This window comes from Triticum dicoccoides, chromosome 2A, assembly GCF_002162155.2.
Source record: "Triticum dicoccoides isolate Atlit2015 ecotype Zavitan chromosome 2A, WEW_v2.0, whole genome shotgun sequence".
Lineage (NCBI taxonomy): Eukaryota > Viridiplantae > Streptophyta > Magnoliopsida > Poales > Poaceae > Triticum > Triticum dicoccoides.
In genome coordinates this window covers 722298070-722304605 of record NC_041382.1, presented here as the reverse complement: position 1 = coordinate 722304605, position 6536 = coordinate 722298070, and the positions used below count along the sequence as shown (strand labels likewise).

Below are 6536 nucleotides of genomic sequence, written 5' to 3'. Positions count from 1 at the left end.
AGAATGGAAGTGCATTGAAGACCGATTTGAGAAGAAACTGAGCTGCTGGAAGGGCAAGCTCTTATCTTATGGAGGCCGGTCAATACTTATTAATTCGGTGCTCACAAGTTTGCCGATGTTTCTTCTTTCGTTCTTTGAGATACCAGTTGGAGTCAGGAAGAGACTAGATTTCTATAGATCGCGGTTCTTCTGGCAGGGTGATGAGCTGAAAAGAAAATACAAACTGGCTAAGTGGGACATTATTTGTAGACCGAAGGACCAAGGGGGTCTAGGTATTGAGAATCTAGAAATTAAGAATAAATGCCTTCTTAGCAAGTGGCTGTGGAAGCTCTCGTCGGAGACGGATGCTGTGTGGGCACAGATCCTTCGCGGCAAGTACCTCCAGTCAAAAACTTTGTCGCAAGTATCTGTAAGGCCGACTGACTCGCCTTTCTGGAAGGGGCTCATGAAGGTCAAGCAGGCTTTCGTTAATAGGACAAAGTTTGTTGTAGGAAACGGCTCGAGCACGCGTTTCTGGGAGGATACTTGGCTTGGTGACGCACCACTAGCCATCCAATATCCCTCCTTGTATCGTATTGTTCAACGAAAGGAGGTGGTCATTGCTTCGGTTTTCCAATCTATCCCCCTTAATATTCAGTTTAGACGAGTGCTAGCGGGCAATCGTTGGGAACAATGGCTCCATCTAGTTAGAAGGCTGATAGATATCCACCTGTCTCAACAACCTGATGAATTGCGCTGGAAGTTGACTAAGTCTGGAGGCTTCACGGTCAAATCAATGTATATTGATGTTATTAATTTGAGCTCCATTCCCACGTCCAAACATGTTTGGGATGTCAAAGTTCCTTTGAAAATAAAAGTGTTTATGTGGTTTGTTCATAAACAAGTAATTTTAACTAAGGATAACTTGAAGAAGCGCAATTGGACAGGACCTACTAGGTGTAGTTTCTGTGATCGGGATGAGTCTATTAAACACCTCTTTTTTGATTGCCCGCTTGCAAAGGTTCTATGGCAGACGGTCCACATTACTTTTAACATCAAACCACCGAATTCTGTTAGTACTTTGTTTGGGACATGGCTTAATGGGATTGAGCCCAACTTAGGGAGACATATTCGGGTGGGGGTTTGTGCTTTGCTGTGGACCATCTGGAACTGCAGAAACGATTTGGTCTTTAACAGAACATCATATATTCATTTTTTGCAGGTTTTATTCCGGACTACGGCTCTGATTCGTTCATGGTCGCTACTCACCCAGACGGAGGCCAGGGAGCATTTGGTTACTGGGTCTGTCCGTTGGGAGATGGTAGCTCGGGATATCTTCAACCGGTTTGGATGGCGGTCATGTAATAGGATAGGCATTTAGTATTCCTATCTAGTTTGCCCCGCCGGTTGTGGCTCTTTGATGTGGCTAGCTTGATGTATCTAGCTTATCCAGGCTCTGTGTGAGCTTGTGTTGCTTTATTTTTTCATTTTTCAGGACCTTTGGAACCTTGTTGATACTACTCTATTTTGTTTAATAAGAGGGCCGTATGCATCATGCTGATGCAGAGGCCGGGGTATCCCCCCTTTTCGAAAAAAAAGTGACACTCGGCCTCTGCATAGTTGGTTGACGTACACATCAGTAGGGTAGAATCCCCGTGGTTCTGCCGTACTCGATAAGGTCGTCAAAGATTTCACCTATATCATCGTACTTTTTTTTTGCGGGGGATATCATCGTACTTGAACACAAACCCTTCTCCGATGAGCTTCTCAGACGACACACACACTCTCGGCCTCTCTGGGAACCCCTCGAAGCTGCAAAACCTTACTTGGACGTTGTCAAACCTGCAAAAAAAAAAACATGCATATGTATCCAATAGTTTAGATGGATGGTCCGCATACCGTTTGACTTTTATGTTGTATTGTGGGTACTTCTCGGCCATGAGACGAGCGAGTTGCAAGATGGTGGTGTTGTGACTGCAGCAGAGGTATCTTCCTGAGGAGGACTCATTCTCAGCGACGAACACCTCAGCATGACAGAGGTCGTTGATGTGGCTTATTGGCATACCGTCTGTGGTCGAGTGCAACCCTATCATGATGCCCATCAGTGCCTCGTCACCTGAAAATGTATACGGTGATACCGGTTAGAAGAAGACAGGGCATAAATCAGATTTGTTTTTGCTATATATTGAACATAGAGGAAATGATAGCCTCTCTCACCGGTCAATAGGGAGAGGGTGATAGGGACGATGCTGGATGCGGGCTTGGAGACCGGTGCTGTACCCAAGACGAACACGGGCAACACGGTGACAAGGCTGATGCCGTTCTCCTCCGCGAATTCGCTCGCCGCCTTCGCTAGAAGCACCTTCGATACCGCATATGCCTATGTTGCAAATTCCATGCAACGTTAACGTTGTACCGACAATATTTATGTTGATTATAAATGTATAGGCGCGAGAAACTGAACACAAATATTTATGCACCCAAGTTATTGGCTTGTTGGCTCTGAGGTACTCGACGTCGGACCAAGAGCTCTCGTCCAGCACGTGGTCGTCGCCCTGCAACAGCCTCCTACAGACAGCGCCGTATGATGACGTTAGGATCACACGCTTCACCGTCTTCGCTCTCACGCACGACCTCATCACGTTGACTGTTCCTTGCACGGCAGCGTCGATCATAGCCTGAAGAGGAAATAAATAAATTGGCACGGTTGGATTGCCAAATGCTGAACAGCAGGGTGAACAGTATCCCAAGTCTTGAAAAAAAGTCTTCTATAGCTGAGATTTTTTTTTTTTTGAGAATAACTAGTTTGTCCTAACTTCCAACAACCCGGTCACCATGAGATGCCTGAAGAGCAATTATGGCAATGAAAACGAAGCTTGCTGGGGCATGGAGATGGGTGTTTACCTCAGGATCTGCCGGCCCGAAGTCCATCGGGGCAGCAACCAAGAAGGCGTAGCCGCAGCCAGAAACTGCCTCGTCAAAGCTGCCTTCTTCACTCAGATCGGCACGGATGATGTCCAAGGGGCCAAGCGCTTGCAAATCCTTGAGGTGGGAGTTCTTCCCCATGGCATCTTCATAAAAATTACGCATATATCTGTCAAAAAGAATAAAAATTACGGAATCTTCAGAGTCTTGGGGTAGGGATGAAAATGGAGTGGAAAGTTTTCGTTTTTTCGGAGGAAAAATGAAAACAGAGAGGAAATATGAAAATAGAAATGAAAATTTGTAAAACGAAAATGGAAATGGAATTTTTATGCGGAAACGGAAACAAAAACGAAATGGTGTTTTTCGGTGGAACACACGTGGAAACGGAACTTTTCGTTTCCGTTAATATGAAATTTCCGTTTCTACTATAAGCCCATAGCTACTTTGTAGCCCAACAACCAAACAACATGCAATGACAAAATGAGTAGAATGAGCAAAATGTATAATTTGAGTTCCAACTTTTATTACCACACACATATTCAATTAGACCCTATACGGAATTGTCATGTACTACTACAATACTACCCTATGTTACCAACACAACCATATTATTTTGTAGCCATGTTAACAATTCCATCAATTTGTTTATTTTTTGTCTGTATTTCTCCATGATTTAAGGGGGCTTTATGTTCCGGTCAACACACAGTTTTGTTTCCGTGTCCACTCCGTATTCGCTTCGTGTTTGTTTCCGGTAGTATCTGTTTCCGTATTCGTTTTCGGGGTTTCTGTATTTGTTTCCGCTTCTGCAAAAAAAATATGAAAACAAATATGGTAGTACCCAGTTCCATGCTGTTTTCGTGCCGTTTTCATCCCTATCTTGGGGCAACAATTCCCGACAATTTCGGCATAATTTATACGCTATATACGCAGAACAGAAGGCACATGATTTGCCAACATGTTTTGCTTGCTGAACCTGCAAAAGAAATCATAAAGGACAAACTAAAAATACATGGGCTATCCAGTCGAATCTCAACTCTAATGAACCTAAGATTTCAGCCTAAACTCTGAAGAAGAAGAGCTTCTTTGATTCAAAAGATTCTCAAAGGAATTTTGGAGGATTCTAATCCTTAGGAATTTTTTCTATCTTGGTTGTTTGATTCGAAGGATTGTAAACCATAGGAGATTTTCCATAGGATTCATTTGCACTAGATTTCATAGGAAACATCCCATCCACTCAAACTTGTTTGAAAGAATCCTGCATTTTTTCTATGCACAATTAAACACTCGTACAATCATATAGGATTCAAGACGACATTCCACTCTAATTCCATGTTTTTCCTATTCCCGCGTTTTGGAAATCCTACGAATCAAAGAGGCCTGAAGTTTCCTGAAGTATACAGAACGAGGTAACAAGAAACCAACCGGGGTCTCTGACCGTCGTCTTGACGGCGTATCCCTTCTCGAGCAGCGTCTTGACGAGCGCTGAAGCGACGTAGCCGCTCCCTCCGGTGACGCACGCCGTCTTCCTTCCCTCAGCCACCGACATCGCTGGCCGCTACTCGAGCAGTTACGCCAAAAAGGACGATGGTGACCCCCTCGCTCACCTCACAACCGCATACTAATAGTTGTGAGGTCGTTCCTCTGGTGTGGTTGTCGGTAGTTTGCACCCTGTGCGGCGGCTGCATACTAATAGTATCATTCTTTTAGTTGTATATATTGTATGGACAATAGAGACAAGTTGCAGGCCATGTACTGGATGTTGCTATGGAAAACAGAACACGGTCGGAAGTGGAGAGAGGCTTGAGGAGTTGCCTAAAGAAGAAGTTACTAAGGCTATCCTCCTTGAGAGAACCATAGCAAGACAGAGATCACGTTTGTTGCAATTGCAGGAAGGAGATGGCAGCACAAGGCTCTTTCATCAGCAGGCGAGCCATAGGCAGCGCAAGAATGTCCTCCGCTTGGTCAAGCATAACGGATGCATGTACTCTGGCCAAGAGGAGGTGGCCTCCGCGGTGGATGCCTACTATGGCGCGGCATTTGGTGCCGCTGAGTCCCGGAGTTACACGTTAAATCTGAATGAGTTGGACTTGCCACGGCTGGATCTATCGCAGCTAGAGGAGCCATTCACTTATGAGGAGGTGGAAGGTGTCATCAAGGGGATGCCCCTGGACAAGGTGCCCGGGCCGGATGGATTTACGGGCCGTTTCTATGCCGCATGCTGGCATGTTATCAAAGATGATCTCATGAAGGCGTTGGCTTGTCTCTACAATGGGGATGTTCGAGGTTTGGTTGTAATCAACAAATCTCTTGTTACTTTGCTGCCCAAGAAGGATGGTGCCCTGGATGTGGCGGATTTTAGGCCGATCATTCTTGTGCATGGAGCTATTAAGATATTTGAGAAAGTGCTGGCTTGCAGATTAGTGTGGAAACTACCGATGCTTGTGGGAAACCACCAGAGTGCTTTTGTGAAGGGCAGATCCTTACACGACAGCTTCATGTTGGTCCAAAGTACAGCCCGGAGGCTGAATGCCTTGTGCAACCCCGCCATACTTCTCAAGCTAGACATTTCGAAAGCGTTTGACTCCGTTCAGTGGCCGTTCCTGATCGAGGTGATGCAACAACGTGGTTTCGGACCTAGGTGGAGATCATGGATTTGTGGCATTCTTGCAACCTCTACCACCAAGATCATGGTGAATGGAGACCCCGGGGACACTATTTACAACTGCAAGGGGCTCAGGCAGGGCAGGCCGATATCACCGATGCTTTTTATTCTCATAATGGAGCCGTTGCAAAGGCTGTTTGAGCGTGCAACGCAAAGAGGGCACTTGGAGCCGTTAGCTTCTCGAGGGATGAAGCAACGGCTGCCAATTTTTGCGGACGATGTTGTAACGCCCCAGATGTAACTTTCCCCATTTGTACTCCAACTCTTGCCGTTTCCGGTGTCAAGTTATATTTATTTCTTGGGTTCGGGTCCTTGTCTCCATGTGTTGTTTTCGTTTTCATGCATCTCATACCATGTCATCACGTGCATTGCATTTGCATACATGTTCATCTCATGCATTCGATCATTTTCCCCGTTGTCCGTTTTGCATTCCGGCGCTTCGTTCTCCTCCGGTGGTCATTTCTAGCTTTCTTTCGTGTGTGGGGTTTAAACATTTCCGGATTGGACCGAGACTTGCCAAGCGGCCTTGGTTTACTACCGGTAGACCGCCTGTCAAGTTTCGGGTCATTTGGACTTCGTTTGATACTCCAACGGTTAACCGAGGGACCGAAAAGACCTCGTGTGTGTTGCAGCCCAACACCCCCTAAATTTGGCCCAAAACCCACCAAACTCTGCTCCATGTCCTAGAGCGTTCGATCACGATCGTGTGGGCGAAAACCGCACCTCATTTGGACTCTCCTAGCTCCCTCTATGCCTATATATACACCCCTCCGTTTTCGGATCTCTCCCTCTCCCCGAAACCCTAAAAAAAAAATCATCCCCGCCAGATCCGCGCCGACGGACGTGTCCGCCCCCGGCCGGACAACGTCCACCGCCGCCCGCCTCAGCCACCCAGCGCCCGCCACGTGTCCCCCGCGGGACCGCATCGCCGCCGCCGTCCCGGCCCGGGAGGCCCAGGAGGGGCCCCCGC

General features: G+C 46.7%; 1 pseudogene; it reads right to left on the bottom strand.

Moving 5' to 3' along the window:
• Window positions 1-1615: 1615 nt before the first annotated feature.
• LOC119356620 lies at window positions 1616-4450 on the bottom strand (annotated as a pseudogene).
• Window positions 4451-6536: the final 2086 nt, after the last annotated feature.